Source organism: Prionailurus viverrinus, chromosome X (genome assembly GCF_022837055.1).
Source record: "Prionailurus viverrinus isolate Anna chromosome X, UM_Priviv_1.0, whole genome shotgun sequence".
NCBI classification, from domain to species: Eukaryota; Metazoa; Chordata; class Mammalia; order Carnivora; family Felidae; genus Prionailurus; species Prionailurus viverrinus.
Genome location: NC_062579.1, coordinates 38,929,163 through 38,949,915, shown reverse-complemented (window position 1 = coordinate 38,949,915; position 20,753 = coordinate 38,929,163). Strand labels below are relative to the sequence as shown.

The following is a 20,753-nucleotide window of genomic DNA, read 5'->3' as shown; positions in this document are numbered from 1 at the left end:
TAAAGAGTTTCCCATACAAACAAAAGTTAAAGAAGTTTATCACCACTAAATCAGGCTCTCAAGAAATGTTAAAGAGACTCCTTTACATGGAAAAAAAGAAGGTCATTACTAGATGTAAGAAAATTGAGAAATAAAAAATTGGTAAAAGCAAGCATATAGTAAAGGTAGTAGATTAATAACTTATAAAGCTAGTATGAAGATTAAAAAACAAAAGTAGTAAAATAAAATATATCTACAATAAGTAGTTAAGTGATACACAAAATAGAAATGCAAATTATGACATCAAATACATGAAACATTCAGGAGGGGAGGGAGTAGAAATGTAGTGATCTTAGAATGTGTTTGAACTTAAACAACTATAGATTTAAATAAGGTTGCTATCTATATAGGGTGTTACATATGAACCTCATGGTATCCACAGACCACAAACCTATAATAGATACACACACACACACACAAATAAAATAAAAAGGAATCCAAGCATAACACTAAAGAAAATAATCAAATCATAATGGAAGAGAGCAAGAGAAGAAGAAAGCAGAAAAGAACTACAAAAACAACCAGAAAACAATTAACAAAATGGCAATAAGTACTTACCTGTCAACAATTACTTTAAGTGTAAATGGAATAAATCAAAAGACATAGGGCGACTAAATGGATTAAAAAAAACAAGACCCACTTATATGCTGCCCGCAACAGACTCACTTCAGACCTAAAGACACATACAGACTGAAAGTGAAGAGATGGAAGAAGATATTCCATGCAAATGGAAATGAGAAAAAAGCTGGGGTAGCAATACTTATATCAGACAAAATAGCTTTTAAAACAAAGCCTGTAACAAGAGATAAAGAAGGGTATAACATAATGGTAAAGAGGAATATAACAAGAGGGTATAAAAATTGTAAATATCTATGCACCAAAATAGGAGCATCTAAATATATAATGCAAATACTAACAAACATAAAGGGAGAAATTGATAATAATACAATAATAGTGGGGACTTCGACACACCACTCACATCAATGGTTCAATCATTCAGATAGAAAATCAATAAGCAGGGGCTCCTGGGTGGCTCAGTTGGTTAAGCATCCAATTCTTGATTTTGGCTCAGATCGTGATCTCATGGTTTGTGGGATTAAGCCCCATATTGGGCTCTGTGCTGTTAGCACAGAGCCTGATTGGGGTTGTCTCTCTCTCCCTCTACCCCCTCCCCATCAAAATAAATAAATAAACATTAAAAAAAGAAAATCAATAAGCAAATGATGGGTATGAATGAAACATTAGACCAGATGGACTTAACAGATATATACAGAGCATTCCATTCCCAAACAGCAGAATACATATTCTTTTCAAGTGCACATGGAACATTCTGCAGGATAGATCACATGTTAGGCCACAAAACAAGTCTCAATAATTTGAACATTATTAAAATCATATCAGGCATCTTTTCTGACTATATAATGGTATGAAACTACAAATCAATTACAAAGAAAAAACTGGAAAAAATAAATGGAAATTAAGCAATATGCTACTAAACAACTAATGGGTCAATAAAAAAAATCAAAGAGGAAATAAAAAAATACGTTGAGACAAATAAAAATGGAAACCCAACATTCCAAAATCTTTGGGACACAACAAAAACTGTTCTGAGTGTTTATGCTGATATGGGCCTACCTAAAGAAAAAGAAAAATTCAAATAAACAATCTAAGCTTACACCTAAAGGAAATAGAAAAAGAAGAACAAAGCTCAAAGTTAGTGGAAGGAAGGAAATCATAAAGATCAGAATGGAAATACATGAAATAGAGACAAAAATCAATAAAGAAGATTAGTGAAATGCAAAACTGGTTCTTTGAAAATTTAAACAAAATTGATAAACCTTTAGCCAGACTCAAGAAAAAGAGGACTCAAATAAATAAAATTAGGAAGGAAAGAAAATGGACACTACAGCAATACAAAGGATTATAAGAGAATTATGAATAATTATATAACAAATTGGACAACATAGAAAAATGGGTAATTTCCTAGAATTTACAATCTTCCAAGACTGAATCATAAAAAACAGAAAATCTAGGGGTGCCTAGGTGGCTCAATCGGTTAAGTGACCGACTTTGGCTCAGGTCATGGTTTCATGGTTCATGAGTATGAGCCCTGCATCAGGCTCTCTGTTGTCAGCACAGAGCCCACTTCAGATCCCCTGTCCCCACTCTCTCTCCTTCTTTCCCCTTCCCTCCATGGTATCTCTCTCTCTCTCTCAAAAATAAATAAACATTAAAAATATTTTTAAAAATAGAAAGTCTGACTAGACTGATTACTAAAGGATTTTGACTCAGTAAACAAAAACCTCCCAACAAACAAAGTCCAGCACCAGCGCCAGTACAGATGGCTTTACTGGTGAATTCTACCAAATATACATTTAATATTTTGAGACAGAGAGAGAGAGAGCGCCAATGGGGAAGGGGCAGAGAGAGAGGGAGAGAGAATCCCAAGCAGGCTCTACACTGTCAGTGCAGAGTCGAATGTGGGGCTTTATCTCATGAACCATGAGATCATGGCCTGAGCCAGAATCAATAGTCAGATGCTTAACGACTGAATCATCCAGGCCCCTGTCTACCAAACAGTTAAAGGAGAGTTAATATGTATCTTTATCAAACTATTCCAAGAACTCAAAGAAGAAAGAACACTTCCAAATTCATTCAAGGGCAGCAGTACCCTGATACCAAACCCAGATAAAGACACTACAAAAAAAGAAAATTACAGTCCAATATCCCTGTTGAATATAGATGCAAAAGTCCTCAACAAAACATTAGCAAACCTAATTCAATAATACATAAAAAGGATCATTCACGAAGATCAAGTGGTATTTGTTCCAGAGATGGAAGATGGTTCGATATTCTCAAATAAATAAATAAAATTCAGGGGCATCTGGGTGGCTCAGTTGGTTAAGTGTCCAACTTCAGCTCAGGTCATGATCTCATGGTTCGTGAGTCCAAGCCCTGCATCAGGTTCTGTGCTGGTAGATCACAGGCTGGAGCCTGCTTTGGATTCTGTGTCTCCATCTCTCTCTGCCCCTTCCCCACTTGCGCTCTCTCTCTCTCTCTCTCTCAAACATAAGTAAATATTACAAAAATTAAAAAAAATTCACAAATCAACGTGATACAGCACATCAACAAAATTAAAAATGGAAATTATACAGCCATCTCGATAGATGCAGAAAAACCATTTGACAAAATTCAACATCCATTCATGATATTAAAAAAAAAAACTCAACAAAGTGGGTATGGGGGAACATACCTCAATATAATAAAGGCCGTATATGACAAACCCACAACTAATATCATACTCAATAGTGAAAAGCTGAAAGCCTTTGCTCTAAGATCAGGAACAAGATAAGAATGCTCACTCACCACTTTTATTCAGCATAGTGCTGAAAGTTCTAGTCACAATAATTAGGCAAGAAAAAGAAATAAAAAACATCCAAATTGGTAAGAAAGAAGTAAAAGTGTCATTAGTTGCAGATGATATGATACTATATATGGGAAAACCCTAGAGACCCCACTGAAAAACTATTAAAATTAATAAATTTAATTGAATAAAGTTTCAGGAAAGAAAATTAATATACAAAAATATGTTGCATTTCTGTGCACTAATAACAGATTATCAGAAAGATAAATTAATAAAACAATCTTATTTACAAGTTCATCAAAAAGGCTAAAACACCTAGGAATAAATTTAACTACAGAGGTGGAAGACCCATATTCTGAAAGATATGACATTAATGAAATAAATTGAAGATGACACAAATAATTTAAAAGATATACCATGGTCATGGATTGGAAAAATTAATATTGTTAAAATGTCCATAATATCCAAAGTGATCTACAGATTCAATGTAATCCCTATCAAAATACCAATAACTTTTTTCACAGGACTAGAACAAGCAATTCTAAAACTTGTATGAAATCACAAAAGTTCCTGAATAGCCAAAGCAATCTTGAGAAATAAGAACAAAGCTGGAGGTATCATACTATAACATAGAAAGTTAGTATAGTATAGATTTCAAACCATACTACAAAGCTATAGTAATCAAAACTCTATGGTACTGGAACAAAAATAGACAATAACACAGATTGATGGAACCAAATAGATAACCTAAAAATAAACCCATGCTTATATGGTTAATTAACCTATGCCAAAGGAGGCAAGATTATAGCGTGGGGAAAAGATAGTCTCTTCAATAAGTTGATGTTGGGAAAACTGTACAGTTACATGCTAAAGAATGACTGGACCACTTTCTTACACCATATACATAAATAACACCAAAATCAATTAGAGACCTAAATGTAAGACCTGAAGCCTTAAAGCTCCTAAAGGAAAAATTAGGTAGTAAACTCTTGGACATTGGTCTTAACAATATGTTTTTGTATCTGTCTCCTGAAGCAAGGGCAACAAAATAAAAAATAAACAATCGGTACTATATCAAACCAAAAAGCTTTTGCACAGTGAAGGAATCCATCAACAAATAAAAAGCCTACCTACTGAATGGGAGAAGATATTCACAAATGACATATCTGATAGGGGGGTAATATCCAAAATATATAAGGAGCACATACAACTCAAAACCATAAAAATGAACAATCTGATTAAAAAATAGGCATAGGATCTGAATAGGCCTTTTTCCAAGTAAGACACTGAGATGGGTAACAGACACATGAAAAGATCTTCAACATCACTAAACATTAGGAAAATGTAAATCAAAATTACAATGAGATATCACCTCACACCAGTCCAAATGGCTAGTATCAAAAAGATAAGATACAACAAGTGTTGGTGAAGATGTGGAAAAATGGGAATCTTCATGTACCGTTGGTGGGAGTGTAAATTGGTATGGCCACTGTGGAAAACAATGCGGAGGTTCCTCAAAAAATTAAAATAGATATACCATACAATTCAACAATTCCACTTCTGTGTGTTTACTCAAAGAAAATGAAAACACTAGCTCAAAAATATATACGCACCCCTATGTTTATTGCATTATTTACAACAGCCAAGTTATGGAAAGCAAACTAAGTGTTCATCTATAGATAAAGGATATGTGATATATATATGCCATAAATATATATGCAAAAAAGAATCAAACTTTGTCATTTGCAACAAAATGGATGGACCTAGAGGGTGTTATACTAAGTGAAATAAGTCAGATAGAGAAAGACAAATACTGTATGATTTCATTTATATGTGGAATCTAAAAAACCAAATAAGTGAACAAACAGAATAAAACAAAAACAGTCATAAATACAAAGAACAAACTTGTGGTCACCAAATGAGGGGGATGGGAAAAATCGATAAAGGGGACTAAGAGGTAAAAATCTCCAGTTTTATTATCCTTTCTTTGTGTCTGTAACATTTTGGGAGTCTAACAGTCTTCCTCCAGTTTGTCCTGCCTCTGCCTCTGCCTCTTTCAGTCCATTCTGGCAATTTTTCTAATGATATTCTCAAAAACCTTGTAGATTTCCCATATGTCACAGCAATTCATGCCATTAGTCCATAGGGTCTTGCACAGATCCTTCCCAGATAATCCCATCTCTATTCCTAGCTATGGCTGAGATGGTTGAAGAGATTCATGAGTCACACACTTACTCTCTTCAGTATTAGCAAACACAACCACATTCTTGACTTTCTCACCATAGCACACCTTCATGAGAGTAAATAGCTTAATTTTGTGTATTTTACAATGTTGATATGCTGAAAAATTTCCAAATCACCAAGTCCTGGATCTATTTTGCTTAATAGTTCTTTCCTCAATTTATCTCTTTCCTTTGACACTTAACTAATGCAGCAGGAATAAATTAGGCCATACCTTCAACACTTTGCTTAGAAATCCTCTCAGCTAAATATCCAAGTTTGTCACCTATAATTTCTGCTTTCCACATGATGGTAGGACATAATTCAGGTAAGTTTTGTCAGTGTGTAACAAAGATTGCTTTTCCTCCAGTTTCCAATAACATGCTCCTCATTTCCTTCCTATTTACCACCAGCATAACCTTTAATATTCATATTTCTAACATTTTACTTTTGACAATACATGTATTTTCTAAAATGATATATGTTTTATCTTCCATGCTCTTCACTTCCTTCTGAGATCTCACCAGAGTAACACTCAGTGTTAATATTTCTACCAACAATTTGTTTAATTCAATCTAGGATTTTTCCATCAAGCTTCTCAACATTTTTCTAGCCTCTATCCATTATCCAACTCCAAATTTACTTTCACACTTTTAGGTATTTGTTATGGCAGCATTCCACTTCCAGGTACCAAAATCTGTATTAGTTTCCTCTGGCTGCTATAACAAATTACCACAAACTTGTTGACACAAACAACAGAAAATTATTTTCTCATGGTTCTGTAGGCCATATGTCTGAAATCAGTATCACCGGTCAATATCAAGCTGTCAGAGGGCTGTGTTCCCTCCACAGGCTCTAGGGAGAATCATGCCTTACCTTACCTCTTCCAGTTCCTGTCACTGTCTTTATTCCCTGACTTTTGGTGGCATTGCTACAATCTTCAAGGTTAACCACCTCATATCTTTCTGTGTTTAATCTTTACATTGCCTTCTTCTGTGTGTATCTCTTAAATCTCCTACTTATTTCTTTTGTCTTTTCAATGCACAGTCTTTATTTTCTCTAAAAATTGAGGTAAAGGGGACTCTTTTGAAAAGGAAACCATCTGCATGATTGAAAATGGGTAGCTCTTAACTTACTCAATGTTATGTGTCAATTATATCTCAATAAAGCCTGGAAAATTTCTTAATACAAAAAAAACTGAAAAAAAGAAAATGGGAGGGTCCAGCTTCATGCAATAGCTCCAATGTGCTCAGAGGAAGAAATGAAAGTTGTCCAAAGTTAACCAAAAATTTCCTATTTCCTGAATGACTAGTATTTCCTGAGTGACTAGTATTTCAAAGATGAAAGCAATCAGTCAAAAGTTTGAGTATTACTGTCCCTGGAAATATGAAACACTGATGCTCCTGTTACCTCAGCTGAGCATGCTGGCTGGCATTTCTGGTATTAGTGAAAAAATTGCCCCAATTTCCCAGGTTCTTCTGCTTTCCCCATGACCAACCTGGGATCTGCCCAGTCCTCCTGCCCCAAGAGAACAGCTAATTCTTGTAAGTCTTGGAGAATACTCTGCAGATGTGAATGTCTTGTACCATGAACCAACTTCACAAGAGTGTTGGATAGGCAAAGGTTTCTATAAGGGTCAGGAGAATCAGAGTAGGGCAAGATTTTCAACAATAGCCCCACCAGAAGGACAATATTTCAGGGTGGACCTTCTCCTTTGTCCCTTTTCATTGTGGCCAGACTGGTCCTGGATTTTTAGAAGCTCACAGTGACATTCTACAGGCACTCAATGGTTTTGCTATTTCAGACCCTTGGGGCACCCAGGTCCTCCTGCAGTCACGAGGTACTTGTCACACTAGGGCTCCAGGCTCTCAACCAAGGCACAGTGGAGGCTGGTCTGTGCCCCCTACCATGTTGACTTGATGAAGTGGGAGAAGACCCTCCAGAGCAGGCACAATAAGAAGTAGTGCTAGACCAGTTGGGAGTAGATGATGCCTGGGTGCACTGCATAGGTGGTGACCCCTGTGCCTTGGAGCCTCTTGGCCAGTTCCCAATTAAAAATATATTGGCCACCTAGCTGTGGCAATGAGCAAAACTCCTGGCTGTAGTGCTTCTTACCCTAGAGTTTGTGGAAATGAATCTTGCCAGCATGGTGAGTTACTGATGACAGGTTCATCACCTGTGAGGGTGCAGACGTTTTCAGCAGCTCCAGGAGCAAGTGGGCACAAAAGAAGTGGCCCAGGTGGTTGACTCCTAGGTGGGTTTCAAAGTCACCAGCTGTCTTGGAATATGGATGCATTATCACTCTTGCTTTGTTGGTCAAAATATGGAGCTGCTTTTTCTCTGCCAGAAAGCCCTTAGCAAAGGCTCAGATGGATTTGGTATTGGACGGGTCCAGTTTCTGAATTAGCATCTGAGAGTTCTTTGTATTGGCCTAGATTTCACTGGCCAGCAGATTATCCCCCTTAAGTATATCTTGGTAGGCAATGCATAGTTGGGCTCCTCTGCTACCAAGCTCTCTGTCTCCTTGCTAATGTCTATGTTGGCTCCAGTGATCACCCCTATCTTCCTGGGAAGCTGCATGTTTGTTCTCCATACCCCAGCAGCAAAGAACTTCATAATGGATGGAGCTATCACATATTGGAAAGAAAGGAAGGAGGTGAGCAGTCCAAAGATAACTGGCATCTTTTCAATTTTTTTAGTTGCTGCTTCTTTAGCAAAAGCAGCTTTTCCAACTCTGGCTTTGTCTCCTGGTCTGGGTCCAACCTTTGGCTGCTTCTCTCTCCCCCTTCTTTAGCTTCTCTAGCTCCTGGGCACTCAGTAACATCTTGGCTTGCCTCTTTCTTACAAGGACACATGTGGTTGCATTTAAGGCTCACCGAGATAATCCAGGATAATCTCCCTATCTCAACAGCCTTAACTTAATCATATTTACAAAGAACCATTTTCCAAATAAGGTAACAATTACAGGTTCCATGGATTATGGCTTAATATCTTTGGGGGGCATTATTCAGCCTACTACAAGGAGTAAATCAGACACCTTGTTCTGAAGTTCTAGGATCACTGGGTTTGGAAAGGAGTGACCAGAGCTTTCTGAGGCCACATGGGCAGAAGTCAGTGGAGACTGGTGGGAGGGATGTGGGCTCTGTGGTCAGACAGACCTGAATTCGCTTTCCAGCCTCAACATCTGATGACCTTGGGCAAGTTACTTAACCTTTCTGACTCTCCATTTCTCCCTCTGTGAAATGAAGTAATAACTGTTCCTCCCTCACAGGGCTGTTGTAACTTGTACTTGTAAAGCACTTAGCATAGGGCTAGGCACATTGTGAGTGATCAACAAATATTAGCTGTTATTATTCAATCATGAACATGGTGGCAATAATATCATACATTTGTTCTGTGTTTACTTTCTTCTGGTTTCACAAGAGATCGTAACATACACCCCCAGGAGGATATGATATAGATGCCCTTATTGCCCCATATCACAGATGTAGTTTCAAGAGGCCAGGACTTGCCCAGAGTCAGTTAACAAGTAGTAGAGGAATAGACGAAGACCATGTCTGGCTGATATTTCAAAATAATGTTAGGAGGAGATTGTAAACCCCAGCACATGCAGAGGGCGTATGTAAATGATGGACACGTCTGCAAGCAGGAAAGTCTATGGCCAGTTGTATGGACAGACTTGCCAACTCTTAGGGCTGCAGACTGTGGTGTGAAAAACCAGGATGGTGGAGGTCTCTGTGCTCAGTAATTTTCTACAAAGACAACAAGAGACACTCTCTGCCCAGTGGTGGTGACAGATCCCTGTATGGGGGCAAAGCCTGTACCATGAGCCAGGATGCTGTGTACCTTCTGACTCCAGGCTGGATGGATGAAAAAGCCAGCATCATGTGGCTCTGGGAGATTTCCCATGATTCCTGAAGAATATTGTTCATTGAGCCCAAGATTTTTTTCACTCTATATTTCAATCTCTTTTCTTAAAAATTAAACTTTATATTAAGTGTAACATAAAGATGGAATCTTGCACAAATTGTAGCTATCATTTGACATAGGTAGGGGAACTCAAGATTTAAGAGTTGGTATTATTTTCCTCAAGGTAAACCACTGCTGTTGAGTATGATATCAGAAAAATATATCTACCAGTTTCATGGTTCAACAACTTAGACTTTCTTGCATGTATTTCTGATATGATTGGCCATGTAGACTATTGTTACCTATGACATTAAAAATAGCTTTATTGAGGTGCATGGGTGGCTCAGTCGGTTAACCATCTGACTTCAGCTCAGAACATGATGATCTCACACCTCATGGGTTTGAGCCCTGCGTCAGGCTCTGTGCTGACAGCTCAGAGCCTGGAATCTGCTTTGGATTCTGTGTCTCCCCTTCTCTCTGCCTCTCCCCTGCTTGTGCTCTGTCTCTCTCTCTCAAAAATAAATAAGCATTAAAATTTTTGAAAAAAACTTTATCGAGATATAATTGGCATACAATAAATTGTACATATTAGAAGTGTACAATTTAATGAGTTTATATATTACACATATTCACCATAATCAAGATCTTAAATATATTCATCACTCTCCCCACTCTCACACATTCACTGATCCTGTTTAGTTTGCATTTTTATAAAGTTTTTTTTTTTTTAATTTTTTTTCAACGTGTTTTATTTATTTTTGGGACAGAGAGAGACAGAGCATGAACGGGGGAGGGGCAGAGAGAGAGGGAGACACAGAATCGGAAGCAGGCTCCAGGCTCTGAGCCATCAGCCCAGAGCCCGACGCGGGGCTCGAACTCACGGACCGCGAGATCGTGACCTGGCTGAAGTCGGACGCTTAACTGACTGCGCCACCCAGGCGCCCCTATAAAGTTTTATATAAATAGTACCCTTATTCATATAACTTCCTTCACTCAGTATTATTTTGAGATTCATCCATGTTGTGTAATATGCATATACTCTAATTTGCTTTTCCATTCATTTGTTGATGGACATTTAGGTTGTTTTCAGTTTTTGACTATTACAAATACACTTGCCATACAAATATTGTACATGCCTTTGTATAGACATATATTTTCTTTTCTCTTGGAAAACAACTAAGAATGGGATAGCTGGATCATATGGCAGATACATGGTTAGATTTTTAAAAAATGTTTCTTTATTTATTTTGACAGAGAGAGAGAGAGAGAGAAAGTGAGCAGGGGAGGGGCAAAGAGAGAGGGAGAGCAAGAATCCCAAGCATGTTCTGTGCTGTCAGTGCAGAGCCCAATGAGGGGCTTGATCCCTTGAGCTGAAATCAAGAGTCAGATGCTTAACTGGCTGAGCTACCCAGGTGCCCCGTTGCACGGTTAGAATTTAAAGAAACTATCAAACTGTTTCCCAAATTAGCAGTGTACGAGAGGTCCAGCTCCTCCACATAAATGCCAATATTTATTATGGTCATTTTAATTTTAGCCATTCTATTAAGTGTGTAGTGGTATGCCTTTCTGTATGTATTTTTGAGAGAGAAAGAGACAGCACAAGCAAGGGAGGGGCAGAGAGAGAGGGAGACAAAGAAATCTGAACCAGGCTCTAGGCTCTGAGCTATCATCGTGAAGCCCGATGCAAGGTTTGAACCCACAAACTGAGAGATCATAACCTAAGCTGAGGTCAGACTCTTAACAGACTAAGCCACCCAGGTGCTCCTAATTTTTTTTTTAATTTAGAGAGAGAGAAAGAGAGAGAGAGAGAGAGAGCATGAGTGGGGAAGAGGGGCAGGGGGGAGAGAGAGAATCCCAAGCAGGTTCCACACTAAGCATGGGGCTTGATCCCACAACCCTGGAATAATGACCTGAGCCGAAATCAAGAGTCAGACGTTCACTGGACTGAGCCACCCAGGTGCCCCAGGTTTTTAAGTTTTAAATTTACATTTCTTTATTGACAATGATGCTGAGCATATTTTCATGTATTTATTTCTCATCTGTATATCTTCTCAAATCTGTTGCCTATTTTTTATTGGGATAGTTAAAATTTTTTAATGTTTATTTATTTTGAGACAGAGAAAGTGCAAGTGGGGGAGGGGCAGAGAGAGAGAGAATCCGAAGCAGGCGCCAGGCTTCGAGCTGTCAGCACAGAGCCGGATGTGGGGCTCGAACTCATGAAAAGCAGGATCATGACCTGAGCTGAAGTCAGATGCTCAACTGACTGAGCCACCCAGGCACCCCTATTAGGCTACTTTTTTTTTAATGTTTATTTATTTTGAGAGAGAGAGAGAGAAAGAGTGTGTGCATGTGAGTGGGAGAGGAATAGAGAGAGAGGGAGAAAGAGAATCCCAAGCAGGCTCCATGCTGTCAGTGTAGAGCCCCATGCAGGGTTTGATCCCACAAACCATAAGATCTTGACCTGAGCCAAAATCAGGAGTCCGTCCCTTAACCAACTGAGCCACCCAGGTACCCCACTGACATTGTCTTTTTAGCCAATGGGCTTGCTTTTAATAGATTTGTCATTTTAATGTGTCTTTCATTTAATGTATCACCCTAAATTATGTATAGAAAAGTGAACAGAAGTCATTCCACAAAATCCTTTACTGACTCTTCACTACCATATTCACTATCAATAAACGATTAGAATAGTGGTTCTCAACCAGGGGTAATTTTGCTCCCCAAAGGACATTTGGCAATGTCTGCAAAATTTTGTCATGATTGGGTTGAGGCGGCCACTGGCATCTAGTGGATAGAGGCCAGAGATGATGCTAAACATCCTACAATGCACAAGATAACCTCCCACAACAAATAATTATCTAGCCCAAGATGTCAATATTGTTGAGGTTGAGAAATTCTGCATTAGAAATAAGTAAATATGCAGATTTGAGCCTCACAATAAATGTACTTATGCAGACAACACAATGTAGACAGATGTAGCTCATTTATTTTTTTAAATTTATTTTTTAAATGTTTTTATTTATTTTGGAGAAAGAGAGAGAGAGAGAGAGAGAGAGAGGAATATGAGTGGAGGAGGGGCAGAGAGAGAGGGAGACACAGGATCTGAAGCAGGCTCCAGGCTCTGAGCTGTCAGCACAGAGCCCGATGCAGGGCTCGAACTCACGGACCGCTAGATCATGACCTGAGCCGAAGTCGGACGCTCAACCGACTGAGCCACCCAGGTTCCCCTAGCAGGGCTCATTTAAATTTCATATAAATTTTGTCCTTTCCAGGGGCGCCTGGGTGGCTCAGTCGGTTAAGTGTCCGACTTCGGCTCAGGTCATGATCTCACAGTCCGTGAGTTCGAGCCCCACATCGGGCTCTGTGCTGACAGCTCAGAGCCTGGAGCCTGTTTCAGATTCTGTGTCTCCCTCTCTCTGACCCTCCCCCGTTCATACTCTGTCTCTCTCTGTCTCAAAAATAAATAAACTTTAAAAAAATATTTTGTCCCTTCCAGGGTGCCTGGGTGGCTCAGTCGGTTGAGTGTCTGACTTCGGCTCAGGTCATGATCTCTTAGTCCATGGGTTCGAGTCCCCCATCGGGCTCTGTGCTGACAGCTCAGAACCTGGACCCTACTTTGGATCCTGTGTCTCCCTCTCTCTCTGACCCTCCCCCTCCCCCACTCATGCTCTGTCTCTGTCTGTCTGTCTGTCTCTCCCTCTTAAAAATAAACATTAAAATTTTGTTTATCCTTTCCTCAAATCCTATAAAAACTGTACCTTTTCTTTTATGTGGTGAGATGTCCCATGGTTCTTCTGATGTGTAGTTTCCCTCATTGAAAAGGGTCAATAAACTTGACATTGTTGGACTGCAGGTTTGTTGCTGGTGCTTAAGAGCACTGCTTCTAACTGTTAAAATCCAAATGCCACTGCAGTTGATTAAGCTAGACCAAATTCATGGGACATCTCGGTGGCTCAGTCGGTTAAGCGCCCAACTCCTGGTTTCAGCTCAGGTCATGATCTCACGGTTCATGAGTTCAAGCCCCCAAACCGGGCTCTATGCTGACAGTGTGGAGTCTGCTTGGGATTCTCTATCTCTCCCCTCCCCTGCTCGCACTGTCTCTCTCTCAAAATAAATAAATAATATTTTATTTCTTTAAAAAATTTTTAATGTTTATTTTTATTTTTGACAGAGACAGAGCATGAGTGGGGGAGGGGCAGAGAGAGAGGGAGACGCAGAATCCGAAGCAGACTCCAGGCTCCAAGCTGTCAGCACAGAGCCCAATGCAGGGCTCGAACTCACACTGCAAGATCATGACCTGAGCTGAAGTCGGATGCTCAACTGACTGAGCCACCCAGGTTCCCCAAATAAATAATATATTTTTAAAAAAGAACAAATTCATGCTGTGGAATCAGATTCTCTATTTTGAGATATGTTTCTGGGAAACTGGACTGGTCTAGAAACTCTGGAGGAATGGAAGTAGAGGTGATGAGCTTCTGAGATAAGCCTCTGAAGGATGGGAAGGGTAAGCTCAGTATAGGCCCTAATTCACAAGCATCCAGGGCTGAAATACTCTCTACTTGCAGTGACCCTGACCCTCCTTTCCCTGCTGCAACAGCTTCATCAGCTCCTGAAGGCTTAATGTCCAGACGATGGCCCAGCCCTGTGGTCTGAATCACCCAGCAGAACTGATATGTTAATGGGGCTGGGACTGTGTAACCTGGGTTCCTACAACAGTAGCCAAAGCAAGCTGGATCACCAAACACAGTACCCTTGAAGGGTGGCACTGACGTTCAAGCTTAGCACCTCATTCCAGATGGCTGTTGAGATTCACACTGCCTCTAGCTGTTGAAATCCAGATGCCACTGCTCATCAAATCCTGAGTAATTAATTGTTTTTCCTTCTCTGGCCCAGAATTTCCCACGGCTCCACTGGCCCCTGGCCCTTAATTCCTTTCAACTGCAAAGCTGCAAAGCAAAGCAGTTTGGGCCATCTGCTGAGAAACCTGGGACACAGGCTCCTCCCCTGAGGCCTTTGAATCCACTGGTGCGACTGGTATGTCCTGATACCTGGCTACCTGGAGGCAGAGGGTTGGACAAAATGACCTATTGGGGCACAGGCAGCACAGAGAGAGGACACTTTCTGCAGCCCCATCCCAAGGGTGTCAGATATAGATTCCTCACTCCTGCCCTAGGGATACCCTGGCTGCTTCTAGGGATAGAGCAGTTTCTCTGCTTCCTTTAGTCCCTCACAAGCCCCTTCCAAGGCCTCTTCAGTGGGAGGAAGGCATCAGTCCTTAGCTCCTGACCTTTCCTTTGGGAATTTTCTCCACAGGTTTCACTAGACATGTGAATTTATCCTGGAGTAGGGACCCAGTTGGACAGATAACAGGGCAAGGGTTCTACCAGAGAGAGGCTGGTGTAGCCAGATCCTTGACATAGATTCTCATTGGTACACTTCAGTTCTACCTGTGAGTTGGGTTGGTGTTCCTTGGGCAGGATACCCCCCATACCTGACTCGCCAAGTTAGTTGCCCACTTTGTCTCTGGTTTTATTTGCTTATCTCTTTCTGACTCTCTTCATCTTCTTCTCTCCATTCTCTTTCTCTTAAAGCCTCTCAGAGGCCTTTCTCTCTCTCTCTCTCACACATTCTTCCTCTTTTGTTCTTTCCTCTAACGGTGTTGGCTGCAGCATCTCTAGCTGATGTCCAAACCCTAATACAACCACACACAGGACCAGTAACATTGTCTTTAAGCACCTGCTGCTGTCACATCCTGGGGGACTCTGACAGTGCTGACATCCTGTTGAGGTCATGTGAGAAATAAGCCCACTGACTCAATCAAAGGAGGACTGCAGAGACTCAGAGGCCCGTGAAATGAGGCTTTAATCAACATTCTTGCAAGAGCAGGTGTCTGATGGACAGGCACATTCGGGGCAGTCACAGCAGGCAATTTATCTCCCAGCACACAAGACCCTCCTCTGATTCCTCATTGGCTGAGTACTACAGAGGTTACAGCCTTACCCAGACATCACCTATGCCCACGTAAGGTAAAAAGTAGTCTGATTGGAACAAATGTATGTTTCCTGAGGTGACGCAGAACTTCAGTTCTTTAGTGCATGCTCATTGCAAAGCCCTCAAAACGGAGAGGGGAAGAACCAAGAAGTTAAGTGTCTGAGGGTTTGGGACTCCATTATAGGGGGGATGTTCATATATATTTCCAATAGATTGTAAACCTACTGTTAACTAGACAGCACAGCTTTTAATTGGTACTTCTGAAAATGAATCATCTCCCTTACTTCTCACAATCCCTTCTCTTCTTTTCTAAGTTGATTCCATTTTCATTTATATTTCCTTTATTTTTGAGCTCTCATTCAAACATGTTCAGCAAGTGTTGACTCTCCCTTTCACAGTCAGGTTTATCTTCTAATATGCCCTTATTTGGGGCATAAGGCACAGATATCTGTTTCTAAAGAGAAACCTTATGCCCGAGGGGGTTTGCTGTGGTCAGAAGCTCCCAGCATTGTTACAAGACATGTTTTTTTTTTTTTTCCCACCCAGGGACCTCATGTCCTAACCTTTCCCTCTCTGCCTACTGAATCCCATCTTTTCCTATCATATTCCCCGGCATTCAACATGTAACTCCTAACTGCCCTTAGGAATTGGGACCATGACTGATCTTAACTGCTTCCTGCTGAAAGGGGGTGATGACATAGGTACAACAGTTGGGGCAGGTTCAGAGGTCGATCCAGAGGTCCGAAATAATGGGAGGGTATTTGGAACGTCTGGGCTAGAAAAATTTTCTTGAATGTCTTTTTTCCTGGCATCTGTGAGGGCTTCTATAAAAAATACAAAAAGAATATTAGACCAACAAGCATTATTATTCTAAATGCAATGCCTCCTAGGGAGGAGGTCACACGAGAGGAAGGAAAGATGCATTGTAGCCATCCAAAAAGTCCCTGACGTGTCTGGTCATATTTTTTTTTTTATAAAATTTTTTTTCAACGTTTATTTATTTTTGGGGCAGAGAGAGACAGAGCATGAACAGGGGAGGGGCAGAGAGAGAGGGAGACACAGAATCGGAAACAGGCTCCAGGCTCTGAGCCATCAGCCCAGAGCCCGACTCGGGGCTCGAACTCACGGACCGCGAGATCGTGACCTGGCTGAAGTCGGACGCTTAACCGACTGCGCCACCCAGGCGCCCCGGTCATATTTTTTTTTAATGTAACTGTAGTTTTTCCTCCCCTTCCATATTTATTGGGATCTTGTGATATTGCTGGTTAGAATAATTAAGCACCTGAACTAGTTTTTGGTTCTCAATCTGCAAAGATTCCTTTGGCCCTCCAGTTTCCATAGGAACAACTCCATGACACGTATTTAATTTTACCTCAAGGAAAGATTGATCTTCGATATCCAGATTACTATAAGTTTAGGCAATTGTTTATCTGTCCTGGAGCTAGTAGCACTATGGTCCTTAATTTAGTCAATTATGACTCGTCTCTTTCTAGCAAGGGAGAGGGGCTCTCTGGCATTATGAAAAAAGAATGTGAAAAAAAAAGTCTCCCCATATGCACCCTGGTGGCTGAGAGAAAAATTTAATCATAAGTTTTCTGAAGATGCCCCTAATTGTTACACCGTGTTTGGACAGTCGGCCAGAAGTGGAAAGGAGGACAGACAAGGTGGTTCCTGTGTCAAGACGGAAATCAACCAGTTTTCCTTCTATTTTCAGAGTTACCTGAGGCTTTGGGTTTCCAATAGATGGTTGGTTCAGGGGATCCACCCCAAAGAGCCCCAGGTCCCATCAGTTCCTTTCAGGGACACTGGTTATCTGAGACCCCACAGGTTGAGGTCCCCAAGGGCATTCAGATCTTCCAGTGATCACCACATAAGGGCATGGCTTATGGGGTTTCGACTTCTGTTGTCCCTTCCGAGGACATTCTCGTTTCCAGTGCCCTGAACGGCACTTGGTTCCAAGACCTCGGGAAGTCTGGACTGACATAATAAGTAAGGCCACGACTAAGGCTTTAGGTTTTTTTTTTAAAGCTTCTTTTCATGTTCATTATTCTCCTCTTCATCTCAGTTGTAATATACTCAATTGGCAGCTTGTAAGAGCTCCTCCAGAGTCCCTTCCAGGCCAACTGCCAAATTTTGCAGCTTACTTGGAAACTCTGGGGCTGATTGGGTGGCAAATTTGTCCTTTAGAATCGTCTCAGCTTCAAGGGTATCAGGGGAGATAGCCGTATATTTAACCTTAATCTTTCCAGGGAGGCGACCAGGCTCTCATCCTGTGTTTGTAAAGTAGTGGCCAATTTAGACTAATTTAAGGCTTTAACCTAAATCTCCTTAATTTTTCCAAAACACAAGCTTGGAAGTGGCAACGATAGCATTCCCCAACAGGATTATCATAGTCCCAATTAGGATCTTGGGGCAGAACTGCCTGAACCCCAGTAGGGAACTGGGAGTTCCCTATAGGACCTCTAGTCCCATGATAATTAGGAAGTTCCTTGTCCCCATATCTCTCAGCTGCTGTCAGGACACCATGCTTCTCTATCTCATTAACAGTCTGATTCAACAAAAGCATTGTATCTTTCCAGATCAACTCAAAAACATACGTAATATTCTGAAAAACCTCTATCTATTTATCCGGATCAGAAAATTTACCTAGATATTCTTTTATCTGTCTTAAGTCCTGCAATGAAAAAGGTACTTGCAATCTTATCCTAGTGGTGCCTCCCTGCGTTTCTCCTTCTGGCACTCTAGCTTCTTGTAGGGGAAACATGCCTGTTACATTATGGGGAGGGCCTGGATAAGGTGGGCATCAGGAAGCAGAAGTGCACATTTCTAAGTCTGGATATATAGATTGAGGACCCAAGGAGGAGGAAGTTGAGGTGGAGGACTTCCCTTCCTACTTCTCTAGGTCTTCTTTGGGTACAGGCAAGGGACTCTTTGCTCCCTTGCTTCATCATTGTGAACCCTTGGAAAGGGTTGCCAGCAGGCCAGGATCGACCTTATACATAACTTGATCATCTCTTAAGGCCCCAAAACACTGAACACAGGATACTTCTCCCCGTTTCTCCTCATGTTTGCAAAACAAGTCCAATTGTAGGATAGTATTATAATTGATATTTCTCTCTGGTGGCCAAATTTCCTCTTCCAATTTATACTGGGGACAAGCTTCAGTGCAAAAGCAATTGATAACTAAGGGTTAGGGTTTGTGGATCAAAATCATCCCAATTTTTCAGAATGCATCCCAAAGAATATTGGCCTTGGTTGGGGAATTGCCCATCTATAGGAAAAAGAAGAAAAGTCATCCCTTATAGCTGACCAAGAGAAACGTCATCTCTTGGTCCTGCATTTTGGCTGGCTATGCAACTGGCAGCCAGAAGCCTTGTCAATCTAAGGAGGTGCTTGGAATAGTTGCTCTTACCCAGGCTTGACCTGGGTATTGACTTTGCGGGTATTGACTGTGACCAAGCATGATTCCATTGGTTGTAGAGGGATGCATTGATTTTATTTTGGCCCAACAGTAATTTATACATCATAACAAAACTGTTCGTCTTTACAAGTACATTTTAAAAGACTGGTGAAAACCATTTTTATAAGGGTAAAATTGGCCATTGAGGGGAGCTAAAAGGGCCAAAGTCAAGGTCTATTCCCCTGCCTTTTTTTTTTTTTTTTTTTTTTGGCAATGTCTACATAAGTATGTTCCAGCCATGTAGATGTCCATTTTAAGGTCACTGTATTGGTACAAATCAGCATATACTGGGCTCAGTGTAGCAAAATGGCACCCATGTAATCAGGTAAAAGCCCTTTATATAGAATAGTCATCCAGCCCTCATATAGCATAGGAACCCATTTCTCTGCATTGCAGAAATAATACAAATGTGGAGCATTTGGAGAGTAGCAGCGAGAACATTGCCATCATCTCCTCTGCCTTTGGATCAAAGAAGGGGCAACCAAGCTTTGATTAAAACAGCTCAAAAGGATGGGGCGCCTGGGTGGCTCAGTTGGTTGAGCATTGGAGTTTGGCTCAGGTCATGATCTTGCGGTCCATGAGTTCAAGCCCCACATTGGGCTCTGTGCTTACAGCTCAGAGGCTGGAGCCTGCTTTGGATTCTGTGTCTCCCTCTCTCTCTTCCCCTCCCCCACTCATATTGTGTCTCTTTCTGTCTCTCAAAAATGAATAAACGTTAAGAAAAATTAAAAAAAAAAAACTCAAAAGGACACGCTGTCCTGCCCTTTTGGTTAAAATCATAGTTCTTTCCATCTTTTTGGGCAAAGAGGAAAGAAATCTTTCCTTTTTTGTTGTTTTTCAAAAGCAGACCCACAAGCCAAGAAAACTTTGTCTTTTTAACAGAGAGTAAAGCAGGATTTTAATCCTATACCAGAGTACTTTTAAAACACATTCATTTTTTAAGTCTTAATCTTATTTTATTTATTTTTTAAATATAACTTATTGTCAAATTGGCTTACATACAACACCCAGTGCTTATCCCAACAAGGGCCCTCCTCAATGCCCGTCAACCACTTTCCCCTCTCTCCCACCTCCCATCAACCCTCAGTTTGTTCTCTGTATTTATGAGTCTCTTATGGTTTGTCTCCCTCCCTGTCTGTTTGTAACTATTTTTTCCCCTTCCCTTCCCCTGTGGTCTGTTGTTAAGTTTCTCAAGATCCAAATATGAGTGAAAACAAATGTATCTGTCTTCTCTGACTGACTTATTTCACTTAGGATAATACCTTCTAGTTCCATCCACGTTATTGCAAATGGCAAGATTTAATTCTTTCTCATTGCCAAGTAGTAGTCCACTGTATATATAAACCACATCTTCTTTATCAATTCATCAGTTGATGGACATTTAGGCTCTTTCCATAATTTGGCTATTGTTGAAAGCGCTGCTATAAACATATGGGTACATGTGCCACTATGTATCAACACCCCTATATCCCTTGAAAACCTATTCATTTTAACCTTAGTCCATCCTGGCCACACATAAAATTCTTTTCCAAAGACTTCCCTTCATGAACTGTCTACAACTTTCCCTTACATTTAGATTTTGTCCCAAGCCATTCCTCTCCAAACAACCAGTCTCATTTAGGACAAAATTATTTTCTTTTATCTTCAACAAAAATGTATATCCATTTTGAAAATATTTTTACATACCTACTTTTACATATAGAGATGCTTTCCTTATTTCTATCATTCTTAACTGCATTTAGCAGAATTTTAACTCTTAGAAAACTTAGT

General features: G+C 40.5%; 1 pseudogene; it reads right to left on the bottom strand.

Moving 5' to 3' along the window:
* Positions 1-7,475: 7,475 nt before the first annotated feature.
* Positions 7,476-8,239, bottom strand: LOC125156955 (retinol dehydrogenase 12-like; annotated as a pseudogene).
* Positions 8,240-20,753: the final 12,514 nt, after the last annotated feature.